Source organism: Castor canadensis, chromosome 1 (assembly GCF_047511655.1).
Source record: "Castor canadensis chromosome 1, mCasCan1.hap1v2, whole genome shotgun sequence".
NCBI lineage: Eukaryota > Metazoa > Chordata > Mammalia > Rodentia > Castoridae > Castor > Castor canadensis.
The window spans coordinates 51443841-51467485 of record NC_133386.1 but is presented as its reverse complement, the minus strand read 5'-3'; the positions used below and the strand labels follow the sequence as shown (position 1 = coordinate 51467485).

General features: G+C 41.8%; 1 pseudogene; it reads left to right on the top strand.

Annotated features, from left to right (window-relative positions):
* Positions 1–13141: 13141 nt before the first annotated feature.
* On the top strand, positions 13142–22767 carry LOC109689729 (sodium-dependent glucose transporter 1C-like; annotated as a pseudogene).
* Positions 22768–23645: the final 878 nt, after the last annotated feature.

Genomic DNA, 23645 nt, shown 5'->3' with positions numbered 1-23645 from the left:
TGAAGCTTGTTAAACAAGGATTCTACCTTCAGCACCTATTTTTGGAGGGTAGGAGTTGGAGCCCAGGGGGAGAAGCATGGTAATAAGAACATGGCATACACTGAGAAATCCACACAGGAAGATTCTCTCCAATTGTGCAAACCAAAATGTGTATGGCCATTGTGTTATGTTTGTAACAAGCTTCTTGCATGGTGTGGTGTTGCTGGCCCATGGACCACACTTTGGGCAGGAAGGTCCACTTTTGGGGTGTATACAATATTTTTGTTGTTCATGGGAGTACTGTTTGTTGTGTTTCAACATTTTAAAATCTAACCATATTATACCCTTAGGCTTCTGTAGTCCCTATGTACCCTCTTTACACATGCCACATATAAAACACCCTATACAAACATGCTCCACGGCTATACAATTATTATCTGGTACAGGCATGGTGGCTTATACCTGTAACCACAGCCCTTGGGAAACTAAGGCAAGAGGATTACAAATTTAAGGTCAGTCTGGGCTACATCATGGGACCCTGTCTCAAAAAAGAAAAATGTTGCCTTTAGTCTTCTCCATGTATTCCATTGACTGTTGGCCATTTACTCCACATTTGTGAGGTCCTCCTATTTGGAAGTCTCTCTGCGGGAGGCACCAAGTGGACACTGTTGATAAATCAGAAGGTTCCTGCCCTCAAGAAGCTTCAACTCCTGCCCAATACAAATTTCTGGGATGATGGATATATTCTATATCTGCACTGCTGAGTAGTATTACTGGTCACATTTGGGATGAGTTTATCTCTCAAAATATGGCTAGTATGACCAAAAAAATTCATTTTTAATTTAAGTACAAAAACCTTCCTTGTCTAGTGGCTGCTATATTGGGGGCTTATAAACATGGCTTCAAACTACTAATCATAGAAAGTGTTTCCAGGATGGGCTTATTTCCTGCAATTGTAGAAATTAGCAGGTATTCTAGGGCAGAAAGGTTGTATAATACCTGTTACACAGCAAAATAGACGTTGTCATGGCCTTGAAAAAGACATAGTCTTAAGAGATAATGCCATTAGACAGTGATGCTTAATGCTATAAAAATTGGTTTTGTTATAAGCCAGCTGGATGTTGTCCCTAACCAGACAGAAATCACAAATGGGTAGGTGAGGAGAAGCTGCTCCTATTATTCCAGGCCCTTGGTGGACATTTGCAGGTGGTGGCAGTAGATGGCAGTGGGCAGCAGGACTCAGCGCTGAACCTTTGAGATCTAGAGCAGCAGCACAGGATTTGGACCTTGGGCTTCTGCCTGAAGCCCTTAACAGCAAGAGCGGTGGCATGGGGTTTAGGCTCAAGGCCCCCAAGAGCTAGTGTGGTGGCACAGCGTTCAGGCCTCAGGTTTTTGAGCCCCAAACCCTAAGTGTTTCAGCTTTTTTGTGGATAGGAGACCACTCAAGAGAAAGTCTTTATTGAGACCAAATGTTGCCACTCTGGGGGTGGGGTGGCAGCACAGGAGAGTGTCTCTGAGCTGCCCATAGTGAGTTGAGCTGACTGCTTATGTAGCCAGAGGGGGGGTGTGTGTGTGTGTGCCAAAGGTATCGGTACACTCATGACGTGCAGGCCCCTCATACAAAGGAAGGGTTGTGTTTGCATCAGTCACCGTGGTAGTCCCTTATAGAAATGAAGGACTGTGTCTATACCAATCATAGGTCTTCTAATGTGTCATCAGGGAAGTGCTCCCACTCTTGTCTAGGTAGAAATCTATACAGGGCCATCTAGAGTTTCCCAAGATTTGTAATGGCAGCTGTTTGCTGGGTCAGTGCTTTCCGGAGCCAGAGTTGTGCTTTGGTGTGTGGCCTCCTTATTGTGTTTGTGGCGTGTTCAAAGCAGCTGGTGAGATGAGGCAGTCCAGCTGGATGCTTAGCTCTTAGTCCTTCACTTGCAACAGCAGCAGGGCCTCAGAGAAGGGTCTTAGAGCTGTCAATTAGGGAGTCAAATTGCCCCAGCTTCCAACATCTCAGCGCACTTAGCAGAAACACAAACATTAAAAGGGATGCTTATAATAAAGGCTTATAATTCACATTAGCAGTGCTTAAATAGTATTTTGTGGTGCTCTAACAATGCTAACTCCTGTACCAGGGACCCAGGGAGAGGGGGTACCTATCATCTCTTTCAGTTTGGGCCTCCCTTGTGTATAGCAGAAGCAAACTGAGGTCGGTCACCTTGGTTATGAGGAGGATTTAAACTCCTTTCTCAATATGCTTTCACCAGTTGGCTTTTTTTTTTTTTTTTGAGTCATGGTCTTGCCATGTTGTCAAGGTTGGCATTCATCCCCTGGGCTCTAGTGATCCTCCCACCTCAGCCTCCTGAGTAGCTGGGACTTTGTGTGGCCCAAAGCACCTGGCTGTTAAGTTGAATTTTTTTTATGTGTATGTGTGGGGAAGGTGACTGAGGTTTGAACTCAGGACTTCATGCTTGCAACACAGGTGCTCTACCACTTGGGCCACACCTCCAGTTCACTTTGCTCTGGTTGCTTTGGAGATTAGGACTCTTGAACTGTTTATTCTAGCTGGCCTTAAACTGCAATCCTCCTGATCTCAGCCTCCCACACAGCTAGTATTATAGGTATGAGCCACTAGTTCTGGCTTAAGTTGGATTTTTAATTATGTATAGTTTCAAACTTAATGAATTAAAATTTTATAGTAAAAATTAACTATTTTCCCAACATTTATTCAGGTGTCATTTTAATTATGTCTCTTGCTATATTCCTACTTCATTTACTTTTTTTGGTGGTACTGGGGCTTGAATCAGGGCTTTCACCTTGAGCCACTCTACCAGTTCAATTTTTTTGTGATAGGGTTTTTCAAGACAGGGTCTTGCAAACTATTGGCCTGCACTGGGTTTGAACTGTCATCCTCCTGATCTCTGTGTCCTGTGTAGCTAGGATTACAGATGTGAGCCACCAGCGCCTGGTTGCAAATTATTTTTAAGGGCAATGAGATGTACACAGCACATAAATCTTACTTGTACCATCCTCAAGTGTACAGCTCCGTGGCATTAAGTACATGTACTTTGTTGTGAAATGTGAATTGCACATCACCACCACTGCTCCACAGGATTCCTTTCATCTTGCAAAGCTAAAACTCCTACCCAATTTAAACACTAACTCCCTATTCTACCCATCCACCAACCCCTGGTTAGCATCATTCTACATTCTTTATCATTTGACTAAGTATCTCAAACAAATGGAATCTACAATATTTGTCTTTTTTGTTACTAGTTCTTTTGACTTAGCATAATGTCTTCAAGTTTCATCAGTGCTGTAGCAGGTGTCAGCATTTCTGTCCCTGTTCAGCCTGAATACTATGCCATTATATGACTATTCCATGTTGTGTTCATCCATTCACTGGTGGGTGGACACCTGGGTTGTTTCCATTTTTTGGTGATTGTGGATGATATTGTTGTGAACTTGGTATAGACATATCTCTTCAAACCCTGTTTTCAGTTCCTTGGGGGCTTATGCCCATATGTTAATCATATGATAATTCTGTTTTTAATATTTTTCCTGTTCTTATTATTTGACTTTATTTATTGTTTTGGCTTAATTCAACTTCAGCTTATCCATAAGGCATCAGCTACAGGAAAAGGATAGAAAACACATAGTTTCTGAAGTAATACTGCAAACTCTAGTAGACTTTTCACCCATTATAATTGCCTCAACATCACCCACATAATGAGGGAATGAACCAAAGGAAGGTTATAGATTTTCCAATGTGTTAGCTATTGCAGGCTAAGTACTAATGAACTTCCTCTGCCATCCATGGAGTACCAACTATCATTATCATAGCAATGTTTTTCTCCTCCCTCCCCAACCAAAACAAAATAAAACAAGACAAAAAAAACAGGGTCTTTCTATGTAGCCCAAGGTGTCCTTCAAGTTACCACCCTCCAGTTTCTGCCTTCTGAATTGCTGGGATTACAGGTGTATATCACCACACCTGGCTGTGTTGGAGGTTTAATCTCAATTTTCTGTTAAATGAATAGTCCTGGATCCTGTGCTCCCTTATTTACAAACACAGAGATCACTGTGACTGCTGTAGAAGCAGACAGTAAGAGATCAAGGACTAGAGCTGGGCTGGGCTTTGCCTGTCTCACAGCACCGATGCCCTTCTGGGGAACTACTTCTTCCTCCTCTCCTTATTGTCCTATCTTCTGTATATTTTTGTCCCAGATTCTGGAAGGAACCTGGGTGACCTGAGTTGATGCCATTGTCATTACTAAGCTTAACCCAGAAGTTGTTTGTCAGCCTGTGGATGCGTTGGCCTTGGGTGGACTCTGCTACTCCCTTCCAGAGAGTGGCCTCCTCCACACTCCTGCCTCCACCACTCTGGGCACAAGGGCACTTAAAACCCAATGGGAACTTCCACTGTCTGCTTTATACCAAGGTGGCACAAGGGCACTTAAAACCCAATGGGAACTTCCACTGTCTGCTTTATACCAAGGTGGCAGTAGGTACCAGTACTGGGTGCCTGGAATGGGCAGGCCCTGGTACTGATGGCCTGGCTTGTCTTCAAGTGGCATGGTTAAAAGCTCAGCAAATTACACACTTTCTTTTGGTAGAGTCTATTAGATGAAGTTAGTGGACTCTGATTTTTATTAAGGGTAGTATTTATACTTGTATGAGCTATAAAGAGCTTCCTTTTTTGCAGGAGATACAATTGTAACCCTAATTTCTGTAGACAAGAAAGTTTCCAAATTGATGCATTTTAGTCAAGTAACAGATATTTACTGAGTACTTACTTGTATTCAGTAATCATGGCCCTGGGAACAAAACAAAAAGATGGGATCCTACCCTGCACTGAGTTTCTTTCTGTTTACTGCTGCAAGTAATATTTGCTAGACACCATTTCTATTAGCTGAACAGCCTGTAAGATTTTCATAATACTTTTCACAAAATTCCACAAAAGTAGAGTAGCTGAGCTCTTGGTTCCTTAGCTTATGTTTGTGTTTGTACATTTCCAGATTTTTATGTTGTTGGGGTCATACTTGGTTTACAATTTGTAAAAATACTTGGCACAATGCAGATGAGGTTAGTTGAGCCACAACTGGCTGAAGAAGTCTCCAGCAAAGGAGTCTAGCACCAACATGGGGATTGGTGCAGTGCAGCCAATGGAACACTATGGTTGAGCTGGAGGTGGGATTACAGCCCTCAGTGCCTGGGGGTAACTGAGCAGATTCTCAGCTCTCAGACCCAAATCTCAGCACTTGCAGAAAACTCTAGCCCTGGAGGACAGCGTTGTGTTCTGAGTGTAAACACACTTTGGGCTGTTGACCAAGATATTGAAGCTTTACAAAAAGGAACGTTTTCTTGCAAAGATAGCCAGAGAAGGCTTGGCTTGCCAAATTAAAAAAAAACAAAAAAAATTACCATGGTCACAAAGGCCTCACAAGCTTATGATGGTCTCAAAGATCGCAGCCAGTCTTTTTTTTTTCTTTTTCTTTTATTATTCATATGTGCATACAAGGCTTGGTTCATTTCTCCCCCCTGCCCCCACCCCCTCCCTTACCAACCACTCCGCCCCCTCCCTCTCCCCCCCACCCCCTCAATACCCAGCAGAAACTATTTTGCCCTTATTTCTAATTTTGTTGTAGAGAGAGTATAAGCAATAACAGGAAGAAACAAGGGTTTTTGCTGGTTGAGATAAGGATAGCTATACAGGGCATTGACTCACATTGATTTCCTGTGCATGGTGTTACCTTCTAGGTTAATTCTTTTTGATCTAACCTTTTCTCTAGTACCTGTTCCCCTTTTCCTATTGGCCTCAGTTGCTTTTAAGGTATCTGCTTTAGTTTCTCTGCATTGAGAGCAACAAATGCTAGCTAATTTTTTAGGTGTCTTACCTATCTTCACCCCTCCCTTGTGTGCTCTTGCTTTTATCATGTGCTCATAGTCTAATCCCATTGTGTGTTTGCCCTTGTTCTAATGTCCACATATGAGGGAGAACATACGATTTTTGGTCTTTTGGGCCAGGCTAACCTCACTCAGAATGATGTTCTCCAATTCCATCCATTTACCAGCGAATGATAACATTTCGTTCTTCTTCATGGCTGCATAAAATTCCATTGTGTATAGATACCACATTTTCTTAATCCATTCTTCAGTGGTGGGGCATCTTGGCTGTTTCCATAACTTGGCTATTGTGAATAGCACTGCAATAAACATGGGTGTGCAGGTGCCTCTGGAGTAACCTGTGTCACAGTCTTTTGGGTATATCCCCAAGAGTGGTATTGCTGGATCAAATGGTAGATCGATGTCTAGCTTTTTAAGTAGCCTCCAAATTTTTTTTCCAGAGTGGTTGTGCTAGTTTACATTCCCACCAACAGTGTAAGAGGGTTCCTTTTTCCCCGCATCCTCGCCAACACCTGTTGGTGGTGGTGTTGCTGATGATGGCTATTCTAACAGGGGTGAGGTGGAATCTTAGTGTGGTTTTAATTTGCATTTCCTTTATTGCTAGAGATGGTGAGCATTTTTTCATGTGTTTTTTGGCCATTTGAATTTCTTCTTTTGAGAAAGTTCTGTTTAGTTCACTTGCCCATTTCTTTATTGGTTCATTAGTTTTGGGAGAATTTAGTTTTTTAAGTTCCCTATATATTCTGGTTATCAGTCCTTTGTCTGATAAGGACACTCTGTGGGTGTTCTCTTCAGTTTAAAGACCATTTCTTTTGATGCACAGAAGCTTTTTAGCTTTATGAGATCCCATTTATCTATGCTATCTCTTAGTTGCTGTGCTGCTGGGGTTTCATTGAGAAAGTTCTTACCTATACCTACTAACTCCAGAGTATTTCCTACCTTTTCCTGTATCAGCTTAAGAGTTTGGGGTCTGATATTAAGACCCTTGATCCATTTTGAGTTAATCTTGGTGTAGGGTGATATACATGGATCTAGTTTCAGTTTTTTGTAGATTGCTGACCAGTTTTCCCAGCAGTTTTTGTTGAAGAGGCTGCTATTTCTCCATCGTATATTTTTAGCTCCTTTGTCAAAGACAAGTTGGTTATAGTTGTGGGGCTTCATATCTGTGTCCTCTATTCTGTTCCACTGGTCTTCATGTCTGTTTTTGTGCCAGTACCATGCTGTTTTTATTGTTATTGCTTTGTAATATAGTTTGAAGTCAGGTATTGTGATACCTCCTGCATTGTTCTTTTGACTGAGTATTGCCTTGGCTATTCGTGGCCTCTTGTGTTTCCATATAAATTTAATGGTGGATTTTTCAATCTCTTTAATGAATGTCATTGGAATTTTGATGGGAATTGCATTAAACATGTAGATTACTTTGGGGAGTATTGACATTTTTACTATGTTGATTCTACCAATCCATGAGCATGGGAGACCTCTCCACTTTCTATAGTCTTCCTCAATCTCTTTCTTCAGAAGTGTATAGTTTTCCTTGTAGAGGTCATTCACATCTTTTGTTAGGTTTACACCTAGGTATTTGATTTTTTTTGAGGCTATTGTAAATGGAATTGTTTTCATACATTCTTTTTCTGTTTGCTCATTGTTAGTGTATAGAAATGCTAATGATTTTTCTATGTTGATTTTATATCCTGCTACCTTGCTGTAGCTATTGATGATGTCTAGAAGCTTCTGGGTAGAGTTTTTTGGGTCTTTAAGGTATAGGATCATGTCGTCTGCAAATAGGGATATTTTGACAGTTTCTTTACCTATTTGTATTCCTTTCATTCCTCCTTCTTGCCTAATTGCTCACAGCCAGTCTTCAGTAGAGCAGAAACAAAGGATGGAATTGCTCTTGGCAGAGTACAGGTTTATGGCAAGCCTTCAGGTTTTACTGTTTTTTATATCAGAATCAGTTAGACACTACCATTTTTATTTTATGTAGAAATGCAAAATGCTTTCTTGTGGACTGCGATACGGAAAGTACTTAGTAATACTGAGCAAGGACAAAATGACATTTTGTTCCTGTGTCCTCCAGACCCTAAACTCAGGAAGAAGATGGACCCAAGGGAAAACATGATGGAGAATGCAATCTTGTCCCTGCATTAGTGATAAGCCTGTGCTCCTGTGGATTTTAACCTTGGCTGCTGTTAGAATCGCCTGGCAGTGTTTCAACACTACCAATACCCAGTGCTTTTACTGAAATATCAAAGTAATGGTCTTCAGTGCGCCCTGAATGCTGATGTACTGATATCTTTAAACTTTCCCTGGTAAGTGTAATGCTTGGCCAAGGTTGAGGACCAGAGCCTTTGACAGGGCAGAAAACTGGAACCTCTGCTGAGAAGAGGATTTTTGGGGGTGGGAGTGGATACTAGGAGCCTTCTGCATGCTAGGGAAGTGTTCTGCCATTTGAGTCACCCCCCCATCCTCCCATGCCCCCATCCCTTTTGTTTGTATTTTTAGTTTTGAGACAGGGGCTTGATAACTTTGCCCTGAGGGCCTGCACCTAGGAATTCTGCCTTCACCTCCTGAGCAGCTTGGATTACACACATGTGCCGACATGCCTGGTTGGGAGGGATTTTTAGGCTGATTGACAGCTTGGTTAAGTCATGCTGCTTTGTAAGCAGTTGTGTTCTTTTTCTGAAGGACAAGCCAAAAATAAGAGGTCTTCTGTTTTATAATTAGCTCTACTACTGCTTGGTGAAGGAAAGGAAATAGTCAATATTGCTGTTTGAAGCCCTGTCAAAAAGCCTAGTGCAGTCTTTCTGCAGGTTGCTTGTCCTTCTGTGCAGGTGTTCAGTGATCAATTTGATTTGGCAGATTTAAAGAGTAGGAGTGATTTTGTAGATTTATTACAGCTGAATATTAGTGTGGTCACTATTTATATGGTTTTATACAAGAGTAAAATATTGATATAAATATTAATGTTGATTTAAAATAAGATACATGAGTCACTAATTGTCTCTTTGAGGTTTAAAAATGAGCTTGGAATTTCTTCAGAAATTAATCAAGTATATCTTCAGTTTATAGACTTTGAGTGTCTCAAAAATGTATGTTCGGTTGTGTTGGGTTCCTACTCGAAAATACTATTTTCACTTCACGCATTTCTATGGAAATGACACGTACCATCGTTGGTCTTCAGGATATGAAGAATTTCATGATAATTTATAAGCATACAACACACCAAAGAAGCCGTTGGTACTTGCATGTCTGAGTATGTATGATGTTGAATAATAATTTCCAGATATGTGTCTGATTCAGAGTGGAAAGGAGGCTTTCTAAATGGCACATCAGGCAGAAACTGGGACGCCCTTCTTGCTTCTCTCTCTACAGGGCCTGGCAGCTGGAAGCCTGCTGTCAGTGACCAGGACTGTTTTTCACTCATTTAAAACAAGGACAGTGAGAATCTGGTCAGTGCTTCCTCCTTAAAGCAAGATTCCTGTCTCCCTACCCCTCTTCAAACCTAAAGTCTAAGGAAAAGATATTTTTAAAATGAGAAAGTTGAAACTGAAACTAAATCTCCATTAGAAAATTACTATTCATCAACTATTCTTGTCTTATCTAACCAGTTGTAATAAATGACACTCCACTGCTCCCAGCTCTGCCTTGGTGACTTGAGTTTACAGCTGTGCCCTCTGCTCAGGGCAGGGACCGTCCTTCACCTTTGCCTCATACCAGGGACTCTGGGCAAATCTTGGCCTTTTCTGGCTCCTCCTAGACAGCCTTGACACTGGGAGGAAAGGAGAGGATTTCCAGGTTCCAGGTCCAACAGACTGTGTGACAACAGGGTCCCCAAATACTTTCCATGAGGAAGCAGGGCTTAGTTTGTCACTGTGCCCCTGCTTCATCTTCATGGACTTGGTTGGGCATGAGGTGGACTCAGTGTCCAAGTTCTGACCACAGCACTCCCTGTGAACAGTTTGTGAGTCCAAAAAGACAGGACAATACACTGTGGCTCACAAAAGTGCGCTTGAGAACAGTTGGATCCCCTACCTTACCTCCCTTTGGAAAAGAGAATGGTTTGGGGGTGGTGTTTTTCTGCTTTGCTCATTAAAACAGCCAATTTTTAGAAATGCAAGCTTTTATTTGGGTATAATTCCTAAGCTATCATCCTTAAACTTCCCTTTAACCAACATTTTGACTTACCCATGGCGTCTAAGTACCATGATATATACATATATGACATTTCAGTTTTATTTTTAATTGTGCAGGATGGGGGTACATTGTGGCATTTACAGAGGTTCTTACAATTTATCAAGTATATCGTAGTTGAATTCACCCCTCCATCATTCTCCTTTATCTCACCTTCCCCCATGCCTGGGGTAGTTTCAACAGATATCATTTTCCATTTACATACATGTGTACACAGTATTGTACCATATTCACCCTCCTTCACCATTTCCCCACCTCCTCCCCTCTCCCACTGGTACCAACCCTGCAAGTAGGGCCTGTTCCACCCTCCTGTTCTCTGATTTGGTAAAAAAAAAATAATAAGATGACGTTTTTGTTTGTTTAAGATAGCTACACAGGGGATTTCCTTGTGACATTTCCATGTATATATGTATTATAAAGTTTCAGGGTTCATTGAACTCTGAAATCAGGATCTGTATGGTTTGGGAGGGTCCATAAAAATATATTTGAGCCAGGACCAGCTTAGTTATAATCGTAACTATTCTGCACACACTTACAACACTATCTGCAGATCTTTTATCATCTTAAACCCTGACATACCTGGCAGGAATCTCTCTTTTATTAGTCTCAACAAGGAACTTTTGAAGGACCATTCTGCTTTTCTTGTTTCTGCTTTTTCATTCTTTTTCTGCATGTAAAGTCAACTGCTTCTGCTTGGCTTATCCAAGCACCATTCTATCTTCATGGAATGAGGTCCTGCCCAATCCTAGGATGCCTAATAAAAACCTTAGAGCCAGGTATGGCAGTACGTGCCTTTAATTCCAGCACTCCGGAAAGTAGGCAGACAATCGTGAATTCACAGCCAGTTAGGCCTATATACCAAGACTCTCTTTCAAAAAAAAAAAGGTCAATTAGAACTTCAAATTTGTTGCAATTTAGCTTTTTGACAGACAGGATGTTTGATTTCAGAAACATTTATGGAAGTAAAACTGGCAGATCTTGGTGATAAATTGAGGAGATGAAAGAAGGCAGCACCAGGGCAGCACCCAGGCTCCCCACAGAGATGACCAGGGGACTGGTGGCAGCAGCATGGGATGCCACAGAAGTAGGGACAGGTTTATAGGGGAGCTCGGCTTGAGGAGACAGGAATTATCATGAAACTTGATTTTCCTAGGGAGCATTTTAGGTTTGTTAAATCTCAATTTGCCATGATGGTCAAATTTGAACTCCTTTGCAGGCATTCACAACTCTTTTCAATATGGCCCTGACCTGCCTCTCCCACATTGTCTTCTGTTCTCTTGTATACGCCTTTTACCTCAACCCCATCGGACTTTCTCAAAAACAGCTTCCTAATACCTAAAACTAAAATAGGTGTCTAAAATCACAGCCTCCCTTCTCTCCTTCACTGTCCTTTAGCAAAATTTTTAAACTATGGATCTTTTGTGTCATTGTGTCATAGGAGTCTCCAGGATTAGTCTGCAAACTCTACGAAGGTAGGAACTGAATTACCTCCGTGTGGATGACTCTCTCCACACTCCCTGGCCAAAGATTTCTTCCTATATTTGCATTAACTTTTCATTCAAAACGCTCCATTCTCTCTACAGAGCATTCAACAAGTCTCCCATGGGAATTAGTGCTTCCTTTCGATAGGTTCTCCTAGCCTTTAATTCATATTGTTTCCTTCTAATTTATCATGAATCCTGCAGTCAATAATCAATTTACACATCTTCTTTCAACTAAATAGAATATATCTCAAACTGCTACCTTTACATGCATGACTGCAACTTTAAAAAAAAAAAAAAAGAGTTTTTTCATTGTGTGGCCCAGGCCAGTCATGAAACTCTGAGTTGAAGTGATCCTCCTGCCTCAGCCTCTTGAGTAGCTGAGACTACAGGTGTGGGCCACCAAGCTGGGCTCCTGAGTCTAATTTTTCAAGTCCTATTATCTCTCACAGCTGCGATGTTCAAGAGGCCCCCACTGAAATTCTCAAGTCTTGGACACTGGAAATCATCTAGGAAGTATTTGTGACAGTCTAGGCAAGAACTCTGGTAGTAGAATGAAGAATTGGAAGCTGATTTAAGAGACATTTCTGAGAAAAAGTGGGCAGGTTTAATGACCACATGGATCAAGTTGGAAAGCTGGGCTCCAAAGAATGATGAGACTAAGGTTTGCTGTCTGGGAGGGGTGTGTGTGTGTGGGGGGGGTGCAGAGATGAGGTGAAAAAGATGGTTAATAAAGAAAAATATTTATTCTTGTTGAGGCTATGGTTAGCTTGAGTAAAGAGGAAAAGGAAACAAAACCTGAACTCTGGGGTAAGGCAGGAGGATTGTGAGTTCCAGGCCAGCCTGTGCTACCTAGCAAGACCCAGTCACCAACAAACAAACAAACATACAAATGATAAAGCCTTTCCCTCTCAGCTGGCATAACTACTCCACAATCCCACAAATCATGCCCTGTTGGAATTATTTGCTGAATCTGGGGCAAGGGACAGCTTGCAAGCCCAGCTCTGCTTCTTGAGCCCTGGTCACACTGTTTATATAAGGCCAGTGATGCGCTGAGTAACCATGGACAAGGTGTGACTCGCTCTCTGTGCCTTCGCCCTCCTCCCTGCAAATGGAGCTAAGCTGGACAGCGCTGTTGCCCGGAATATCAGTTGAGATCGTGTTCTTGAGAGCTTTCACTCCACGTGTGTTTGTGGAGTGAAAGACAGACGACAAACCCCGGAGCGCGGTTGAGGAAGGCAACAGGGCATAGATTTGGGGAAAATCCGCGGGCAAGGCCTTCACTGCCCTGCTCCCCAGGTGTTCTGGGCCGCTGAGCAGCGCGGATTTGCATCTTGGACGTCTCCTAGGCATCTTGGACGTCTCCTAGGCATCTCCTCCGCATGGTTCAGGGCATCTTTAACTCCTTGATTGCTGCGTCTCCAGGCTGCGCTAATGTGCGCCCTGGAGCTGCACCTGCGAGTGCCAAAGTCCGCGCCACTCCCGGCGGTCCCTAGGGACTTGGCGCCTTCGGAGACCTTCGGCCCTTGGGGGCAGGGCGAGCTCAGCTCCGAATATCTGGCATCTGGCAGCAGCGAGAAAGATGATCGCAGCACAGTCACTTCGCAGTCGCCAAGCTGGAGCTGCAAGCGGACGTCCGCGGGGCTGCGGCCCCGGCTGCTGGGCAGCGGCTCCTCCAGGCCGAGCCCGAGGCGGTGGCGGGGTCCCGGGGGCCGAGTGGCCGGGCGGAGAGCGCGCTGCGCTGGTTCACCACCGCCGTTCTGTATGCGGGCTTCCTGGGGCTGGTGAGAGCTGGGGCCGCGTCCCTCCCGGGCCAGGCAGGCATGCCGCAGGGAACAGGGCTTGGCATCTGCACACTGTGTGACTTTGGATGCACTTTGGGCCTCAGGTTCCTCATCCGGAAAAATGGGCACAATTCTAATCGTGCAGGGTATTGTCACGTGGGAAACTGATTTTACTAATGCGATGGGGAAATTCAAGGAGAGTGGCCTGGATCTTTAGCTCTCTGCACCCACATTCCAGCTCCAAATGATTGCACAGAAAAGCTATACTTTGGGACAGATTTCCTCCTCCTTGTGACCTTACCAACCCATCCAACTGCTTAATTTTGCAGATATGGAAACAGGGCGCAAAAGGAAAGTGACTTGTCTAGATCATACAGAGGACTGGTAGATTGTGATCGTCTCTTACTCTGCCTACAGTCCTATTTAAATTCAGCCTTCAGATCCTGCAGTGTTTTTCTTTCGCAAGGTGCAGAAACAGAAGCACCTTCATCAGTCTCCTCTTGCCAAATCTTTTCTGCCTCTGGAGTGCCGGGTTGTGGGGATGAATCCTTAAGGGAGAGTCACTTCTGGCTGTTAGCAGCCCAGAGAGTCTGAGTCACACTTGTTTCATAGAATTAAAGGATTATTTATTTTAAAAAATTTTTTGAGACAGGGTCTTACTATAAAGCCCAGGATGGCCTTGAACAGGCAATCCTACTGCCTCAGCCCCCCCAGTGCTGGGATTGCAGCTGTGAAACACCAGATCTGGCTTGTTTTTTGGAATCTTTTCATGGTGGGGGTGAGAGCCGTGGGAAAGTGGCAGGAGTGGGGGATGGGGGATTGGTGAGAGGGGAGGGTGGTGAATGAGAAAGAAGTCCCTGCAGATGTTTGCTAAGCCCTCACTCTGTGCCAGGCCCTCAAAGGCATGAAGCAGTTTGAGTAGAGCCAGCGCTCAGGCTTCTTGTGCTGATGGGGCCTGGGCACACCCTGTACTTAGTTCTGGACTGCTCCTGCTTGGACAGGGGGCATAATATTCTTAGTTTGGAGCAGAGCAGTGCAATTATGATCAATTGTTCTGGAAATGTAGATGACTTAGGGACATTTTTCTTAAAGGGGCTTGTGAATTTCCTCTGAAATGGAGCTGTACCCCTTAGTTCTTGCTAACACATTGTGTTAAAATCATCTGTATGTGTGCATGTAATGAGTGCTGAGACAACCTTGCAGACCATATCCTTCCCAAGGACCTTGGAATATCATTGAAGAAAAATGTAGGTTTAGAAACAAAATGTTTATCTCCTGCAGATTAAATATATGTAGTCCAGAGGAAGAAGCCATGTGTACAAGAAATTTTGCCATCGTGACATAAAAAGGAGGGATAACAATTTGATGTTTGATAATTCCAGATTTTAACATCTAAATTCCTGTTATTATGCACATAGTATATTTCAAAAAAATAGGGCTGGCGGAGTGGCCCAAGTGGTGGAGCATCTGCCTAGCAAGCTTGAGGTACTGAGTTCAACCCCCAGTCCCACAAAAAAAAAAAAAAAAAGAAATTATTTTGAAAATAGGTTTGTTATATCTTTTTAACTATTAATTCAGGATAGTCTTTTACGTATTGTTCAAAAACTATATAGAGTTGCAGCGAGAAGTCAGAAAGCTTAACTGTTTCTTAAATTTTTTAAATTGAGAGTTGCAAATTGAAGAAAAACTCTAGGAGTGTATACCTCTAGTGATAAGTGTCACATATTTTTCCTGACTCTGGGACTTAAAGAAATCCTCTATATTACATTGTAATCCCCCTCCCACTTTTTTATAGTAGAAAAGGCCATCATTTGAATAGACATTGTTTAATGACAAATAAAAGGATTTATTTTTTAAATTTTAGGGGATGTCTGCTGGTATACTGGGCCCCACCTTTCAAGATTTGGCAACAAATGTGAACCGTAATATCAGCAGTCTGTCTCTAATTTTTGTGAGCCGTGCATCTGGATTTTTGAGTGGCTCTGTGATTGGTGGAGTTCTTTTGGACTGCATGAATCATTCTCTACTTTTGGGTAAGTAAACACTGATTTTTCACCTTTCATGACAGTCAATGAGTTTACATTGGCTGTAAATATGAAAACAGTAGCCTGCACAATGGTGGACAACTGAAATGGCAGTGTTTTGGTGTCCCCCACCAAGGCTGGGTTTGCCTGCTCTCAGCTTAGCAGCTATGGGGAGTCTGGGCTGGGCCATGTGGAAACTTGGTTACCCTCAGGGGCGTGTGTGTGTGTGTGTGTGTGTGTGTGTGTGTGTGTGTGTGTGAGAGAGAGAGAGAGAGAGCTGTCCTGAGCCTTCCCCACCTTCACTGTAATTTAGGCACCACCCTGTCCTAAGGGTCACTCACTGGTTGTCCAAAACACTCTGCTTTTCAGGGTATAGGGCAAGTCCCCTAGGGCCACCAGAGGTCAAAAGAGGCACCTGGACCCTTGCCAGGCTCTCTAGACTCTGGATTGAAAATGAAGGGGGCAGGGGATGGTGAGGAACTGATATAGGCTACATTTTTGTCCTTGCTGCCCCATGTCAGCAATGGCCTCAGACTGCTCTACCTCAGCCTGGAAATAGATGGCAAAACCCTTAACATGCTGTGTGTTGAATAAATTGATATGCTTAAAGAAAACTTAGATTAATGTGATAAAACTCCTATAGAAACAAGGATAACTCATTGCTGATGAATAAATATGTCCATAAAATAATCCCTTTTATTTTCAAGTGGGGCTGAAAGAATCTTTTTCTTGAACTTTGCTCTCTCCTATTACTTATTTACTAAAGTTTTGATATAAACGACTATATTGATGGCATTTTATTATTTCTCTTTTACATTGTTATCTCATATCTAAAAATCCATTTAGGTTTGATAATTATTGGCCTGTATCCTCTGCTATAAAACATTGCTTTGTGTTATGATTTACTAGTTTGATATTAGTAGTGCTAGAATTGTGTTCATGGTATAGTAGTTTATATTTTATAACCTATAGATATTATAAAGGACTTAGATGAAATAACCACTTGTAGAAACTGAAACTCTCTTCTATTCATGATGAATAGTTTTAATTTGACCTTAATTTGTATCCTTGTACATTTTTACAATGCTGACTAGATGCATGACCCTGCATCAATACTGGTGTTACAGTTGCATTTTAACCTTTTCTTCCCAGGAATGTCGATGCTGGTCATCACTGTTGGTCTTTATCTTATTCCTTTCTGCAAGACTGTGGTATTGCTGATTGCCACAATGTCTGTCTTTGGTGCTTCGGGTGGCATTCTGAATACAGGTTAGTGAATCCTTTTGTGTCATTTCCAGGATCAGGACACTACTGCCAGGAAAAGTAGGTAGATGAAATTATGCTGTCACTTATAATGCTCTTGAAATGTCGAGGACTCACTAAAGTTGGGCATGAGGTCACCCAGTCAGAAGCAACCTGCTAGCAGCTACTCTTCTTGTGAATTAGGGCATCAACTTTGAACAGCCAACTATGAAGTGATCTTTAGAATTTTGTTCTAGAAGAGATTGTTGAGTTACAGTATCCTGACAGGAAAGGATCCCCATCTAAGTGTAATTATAGTATAGGTGAGGGGGCTTTCATTTTGGGATAGAATTTTAACATTTTGAGTAAGAAGAAGAATTGATGGTTAATTGGATAAAATAAGTGTGGAACCACTATCTGTCTGCAAAAGCACAGAAGCAGCCACTCAACTTAAAAGGCACTGCAGAGTCTGAGCTTTGCAAAGCCTGTGCCATCTGTACTGCTTTGTTCTTTTCTGTTCTTTTTTCTCAGAAGTCCCTGTTTTCCACATCATCATGTCTTTGAAAGCCTCGTAAATACCAACTTAATATGCTTCCCTTCCCTGTTTTAATGTTATTCGATAGACCATAACATATATTATACTTCAGGCTTAGTTTGGTTGTACAGTTACAGAGTGGAATTACGTGTTTATCTGAAAGTATCTGATTACAAAAGAGACAGTCAGCTAGAGCCAGTGGCTCTAAAACGATCATGATCAGAACGATCATGGTGCCAGCCTGAGAAAATAGTTTACAGAATCCCTATCTCAAAAATAATAGAGCACAATGAACTGGAGATACGGCTCAAATGATAGAATGCCTTGTTTGCAAGCACAAAACCCTGAGTTCAAACCCCAGTTCCACCAAAAACAGATGTGGGGGGAGCCAAAGACTTGATGCTCTGGCCTTTCATCTAGTAGGGGCTTGGACAGTGGAAGTGCAGGTTCTGAAAAGCGTTCTTGTTTCTGGAATAGGCACACAGGATCTTGGAGTACGCAGGTTCTGGATGGGTGCTTTGCATCTGTTTTATACATAAGTAATTATACCTCAATTGAAATTGACTACAAATTACAAGTACAGGACACTTTGGTCATTTGGCCACTATGTGATGATAGAATTTTGCCTAGTATATAAACATAACACTTGTATCAACATTACTTCCTAGTTTGGAAACAGCATTGTCTTTTTATAAATGCTTTTGCTAATAAGCCTGGGTTAGGATGTCATGGTTTACCAGCTTGTAGAATTCCCTGTATGAATAGGACATATTATAACACATAGTTCTCTGATGGTAGTGGATCAAACTTCCTTAATCACAGAATTGACTCAGGGACAGTGTTTGACAACTTAGAACATCACAAGCTACTGCCATGCCATGCTCTCTCACAGTGATGACGTGTTTTATTACAAGTTACTGTGTATAATTTAAACCATTTTCTCTGTCTTTTGTTGATAGGTGCGAATGTTCTCATCTTGGCGATTTGGGGAGACAAAGGAGCCCCACACATGCAGGCCTTACACTTCAGTTTTGCCTTGGGTGCCTTTCTGGCTCCCCTTCTGGCTAAATTGGCCTTCGGTACAACCACCATGTCTGCTGAGAACCACACAGAGATTGGCTTTCTCCCTCCAGCCTTGAACCAATCATCTGAAGCTGACTCAGGCTCTCTATTTGGAGTACCTGAAGACATGAATTTACTGTGGGCTTATGCTTCCATTGGCACTTACATTCTAGTAGTTTCTGTCTTTCTGTTTGCTCTGTTTTTTAAGAAAAGCTCAAGGAAGAAAAAATCAACAGCATCTGCTCAGGAATATCGAAGAGCTAAATACCATAAGGCCCTTCTCTGTCTCCTTTTCCTGTTCTTCTTTTTTTATGTTGGAGCTGAGATAACCTATGGCTCTTACATTTTCTCATTTGCAACCACTCATGTTGGCATGGATGAAAAGGAAGCAGCTGGCTTGAACTCCATCTTCTGGGGGACCTTTGCAGCCTGCAGGGGCCTGGCAATCTTCTTTGCTGCATGTTTACAACCTGGAACCATGATTGTGGTGAGCAATGTTGGCAGTCTGACCTCATCTTTATTTCTGGTGCTGTTTGACAAGAGCCCACTTTGTCTCTGGATAGCATCTTCAGTGTATGGGGCCTCAATGGCCACCACGTTTCCCAGCGGTATTTCATGGATTGAACAGTACACAACCATAACTGGGAAATCTGCAGCTTTTTTTGTAATTGGTGCGTGCCTGGGAGAAATGGCTATTCCTGCAGTAATTGGAATTCTTCAAGGAAGATACCCAGATTTACCAGTAGTTCTGTACACCTGTTTGGGGTCAGCAGTATTCACTGCTGTTTTATTTCCTGTACTGCATAAATTAGCTACTTTGCCTCTGGATCGCCAGCGAAAAAGAAACAGAAAGAGTGAGGATCAGAAAAGAAGTCCTCTAGTTTTGAATATGAAAAGCAGAACAAAGGGGAGGATGAAGAGAAATGGAATGATATGGATTCTGAAGTGGTTGAGAGGAATGACACAAGGAGGAATTCAGTAATAGAGACGTCTGGAAATATTCTAATGGAGCCCATAGCTGATGTCTCCAACCAATTCCTCTCCAATGCATTGGGGTTTGAATCCTTCTCAGTTAATGCTGGTGATTGCCCTGTGAAGCCTCTTGCCAGAAGTGAGGACAGAAAGGACTAATATCTAAGGAAGATGGACTATGAGTGACTTCTTGAATTATCATCACTTCTAAAGAGGCCAGAGAAGAGGATTAGCACATTTTCAGGATGCTTTGGGGTCAGAATATCTATGTCTACTTATAGCACACACTAAAAACTTTTGAAATACTCTGCTATTCTCAGTCATCCAAGGCTGGAAGTGTGGCTCAAACAGTAGAATGCCTGCTTTGCAAGCATGAAGCCCTGAGTTCAAATCCCAGTCCCACAGAAAAAACCTCCAAAAACTCAGTCTTCCATAAACTACCCAGCAGTGTCATATAAAGTGGGTGTTATGAGACTCATGATTGGCAGGTGGCTGATGCGGTAATATTTTATGGTCTCCATCTTTCAGAGCAAGTAAAGAAAACATTTTGTTTAAGAAGCTGGGTAGTGTTGTAATAGAGAAAAGCAACCAAGTGAAGGATCAGATTGAGCAAATGATCAGGCATCCATAATCTGTCAGGAGAGCTGAAAGAGCAGCTTTGGAAATGGACAGATGTTTTTATTAATGACTGTTCCATACCTTACTCATGTTTGGACTAAGGAATGCTAAGGACCTATTTGTTTGGTATTTCTATGGGGAAAACACTTAGCTTCTGAAACTTAGGGCCTCAGACATCTGGCTTCAGTTGTGACTGCTGTCTAGGTCTACACCGATCATATAACATAGACCTGTTTATCTTGTGTCCTAATCTTTGATTCTAGAAGGAAAAATGAGATGATTTCCAAATTGAGAACAAATAGGCTTTAAAGTCTGTGCAAGATGTCTGCCAGAATAGCCTCTTCATTTCAAATGAGAAGTGAAACAAAAATCCCAAAAACTTTAAGAATGTGCTTCTGATTATGAATATATTTCCATTTAAAATGCCTAATGTTTAATACTTCCTTTGAATAATTATCTGTAGAATACATTTTTATTGCTGCTCTCCCACCATGGTACTGGCATTTGAACTCTGGCACTTGAACTCCCTAGCCAGGTGCTCTACTGCTTGAGCCATACCCCCAAACCCTTTTTTCTGTAGTTATTTTTGGAATAGGGTCTGTCTTGCTTTTTGTACAGGCTGACTTGGACTTCTGTCTTCCTATCTACGCTTCCCACATAACTGAGATGACAGGAACGTGCCACTCTATCCAGCTATTGGTTGAGATAGGGTCTTGCAAACTTTTTGCCCAGGAAGACCTCAAACTGTGATCCTCCCAATCTCCACCTCCCAAATATCTAGGATTACAGGCATGAGCCACCATGCTTAGCCCCTGGCTGCATTTTTTTTGTTATTGTTGCTGTTCTGTTTTGGGATAAGTTCTCATTATGCACACAGGCATGGAACTTGATTCTCTTGTCTCAGCCTTCTAGGTTCTGAGATTCTGGGTGGGTGCCATCATGTCAGGCTAGTGCTGCGTGCAATCCATTCTAAGATACACCTTTGTCCATACTTTTAACAGCTCTGAAACAGAATATGACTTACAATTAATGATCATTTAACATTTTGGACCAATTATAATCGATTGTTTTCTATACAGATATACAACATGTTGCATTTTATAATCAGTGCCTTAAATTAGTGAAATATAGTAATTCATTCAGTTATGGAGATTACACAATTTTTATGGACAATTTTAAGATAAAAGTTATTATTTTTTCAGGAAGGGTCTTGCTATTGTCCAGGCTTATTCCAAATTCCTAGGCACAAGTGATCCAACCTCCTCAGCTTCCTATGTGGCTGAGAATACAGGCCAGTGCCATCATGCTAGACTGGAAGGTTATTTTATATGCTAATTTGTCTCTAGTTTTGTTCAAATGGGATTTGGAGGTGCTGTGGTCCAATTTTACCAAGTTACTACATTAGAAATAGAGCTATAGCTTGTTCTTTTGAGGCCGTTGGCCTATTTCAGTAATAGGCTGAGTGTGGACATTGTTGTTTTAAGATTTGATTCTCACTGGGTGTCAATCACATTAAAAGCACTTTAAAACGAAGCTAAAATTCTTAGTTTACATTGAAGTACATACAATCTTTTCTAGGGATTAGAATACTTGAGACAGTCACTCAGGCTCTTCCTTCCCAAATTTGAAATACCAGGGACACCCAGTATAGATGAGAAGATGGTTTGGTATCCTGGGAGTTAGGGGTAAGGAAAGATATTTTATATAAGTATGGCCAAATTAGTGTGACCACGGTTAGATCAATGACTAGAGCTGATGATTTTTACTTCTTCCCAAGTTTTATGCTGCATAACACTACATTTCTACCTGATTGATTGAAATGTTTTCTTTTTCCCTTCTAATTTCTATAAATTGTTTTTGAAAAAAAAATTTGGTTTTTCTTAAACAAAACATAGCACTGTTCTTGACCACTGCCCACTCACCTCATGTGCTTGCTGCCTGCTGCCACATTGGTGCATGTGAAAAGCCTAATGACTTTGGAGAGGGTTGGTGGAAAAACTAACGGTAAAAGCCTGTTGCTCTTTTTATTCTTTGCTTTTCTCTTGGCTGGAGATTGGAAACTATCTCTGCTCCATTTACTGCGTTTCCTTGGGCTGTTGGACCCTAAGCAATAGCAGTTATTTGGCTACTGTGAAGCTTGTTGAACAAGAATTCTATCTTCAGCATCCATTTTTAGAGGGTAGAAGTTGGAACTGAGGGAGAGAAGCACAGCAATAATCTGGTCTACATTGAGAAATCCACCCAGAAAGATTCTCCCCAATTTCACAAGCCAAAATGTGTCTGGCCATTGTGTTATGTTTGTAACAAGCTTCTGGATGACACTGTGTTGCTAGCCCCTGGACCACACTTTGGGTAGGAAAGTACATCTTTTGGGAGAATTGAATACTTTGCTATGCACAGGAGTTTTGCTTTGTTTTACCATTGTAAAATCTGACTCTATTATATCCTTGGGTATCTATAGTCCCTGTGCAACTTACACACACACACACACACACACACATGTGCGCACACATACACACACACACACACACACACACACCACACACTGTGTACAAAGCACAGTCGTGCTCTGGGGCTGTAAAACAGTTACCTTATTCTCCACGTACCCATTTACTGTTGGTCACTTATTCTGTATGTTTGAGGGATACCTATTTGGTAGTCACTCAGCAGGAGGTGCCAAGTGGTCACTGATGAAAAGCTCACAGGGTTCCTGCCCTGTCCCTCCTGTCCAATAGTCATTTCTGGGATGATGGATATATTCTGTATCTTTATTGTTGAGTAGTACCACTGGCTACATTTTGGGTGTCTAACCCTCAAAATATGGCCAGTATAACAAATGAGTTTTAAAATTAATTTAAATAGAATTATCTTCCTTGGCTTGTTGTTGTTATATTGGGGAGGGTAGTGCAAGAAACATGGCATCAAATATGAATCACAAAGGTGTTTCCAGGAAGGGCTGATTTCCTGCTGTTCTGGAAAGTAACAAATTGGGGGGGAGAGGGTGGGGGATGGGGCAGGGGGGAGAAATGACCCAAACAATGTATGCACATGTGAATAAATAATAAAAAAATTTTAAAAAAGTTCCTAGAGTCAGAAAGTGTATGTAGATACCTTGCTAAATGGCATAATAAAAATTGTTATAGACTTTAAAGGCATGGTCTTAAGAAATCATGATAGTAGTTGGTGGTGCTTAGTTCTGTAAAAATCTAGAAAGTTGGCTTCCTCGTGTGTAATGGAAGCAACCTGAGGTTGGTGATCTTGGTTGTGAGGAGGAGGGCTTAAGCTCTTTCAAATGTCAGTTGGCACTTGAGCTAGGTTGAACTTGAGTTCAATTTTTCTTTTTTTGAGACATGGCCTTGCCATGTTGCCTTGGCTGGCCATTGTGATCTTAAGGCCTCAGCTTCCCAAATAACTATGACTACAGGCACACTCCAAAGTACCTGGCTCTTGAGTTCAATTTTTAATTATGTATAGTTTCATATTTAATGATTTAAAATTTTGTAAGTTCAAAAGTTTACAATTGAAATGAAATTTCTTATTTTCCAACATTTATTCAGGGGTTATTTTAATTATGTCTTGTGCTGTGCTCCTACTTTATTTGCCTTCATCTTTCAGGGATGGTTGGTTTCTACACTATGGATTCTTATGTATTTCCATTTCTTTGGTTAGGTTAACCTTTAAATGTGTTTGATGTCTGGTATCTAAATGTAACTTTGCCTATGATGCATTTGGTTATGAGTTAGTTAATGGGTGAAAGATTTTATAGTTATTAGATGACATGAGTAGCATGAGGGACTGGCTTTTTTTAGATTCTGAATAACTTATTGAGTATGAAGTGCTTTTATGCAAACTAGTC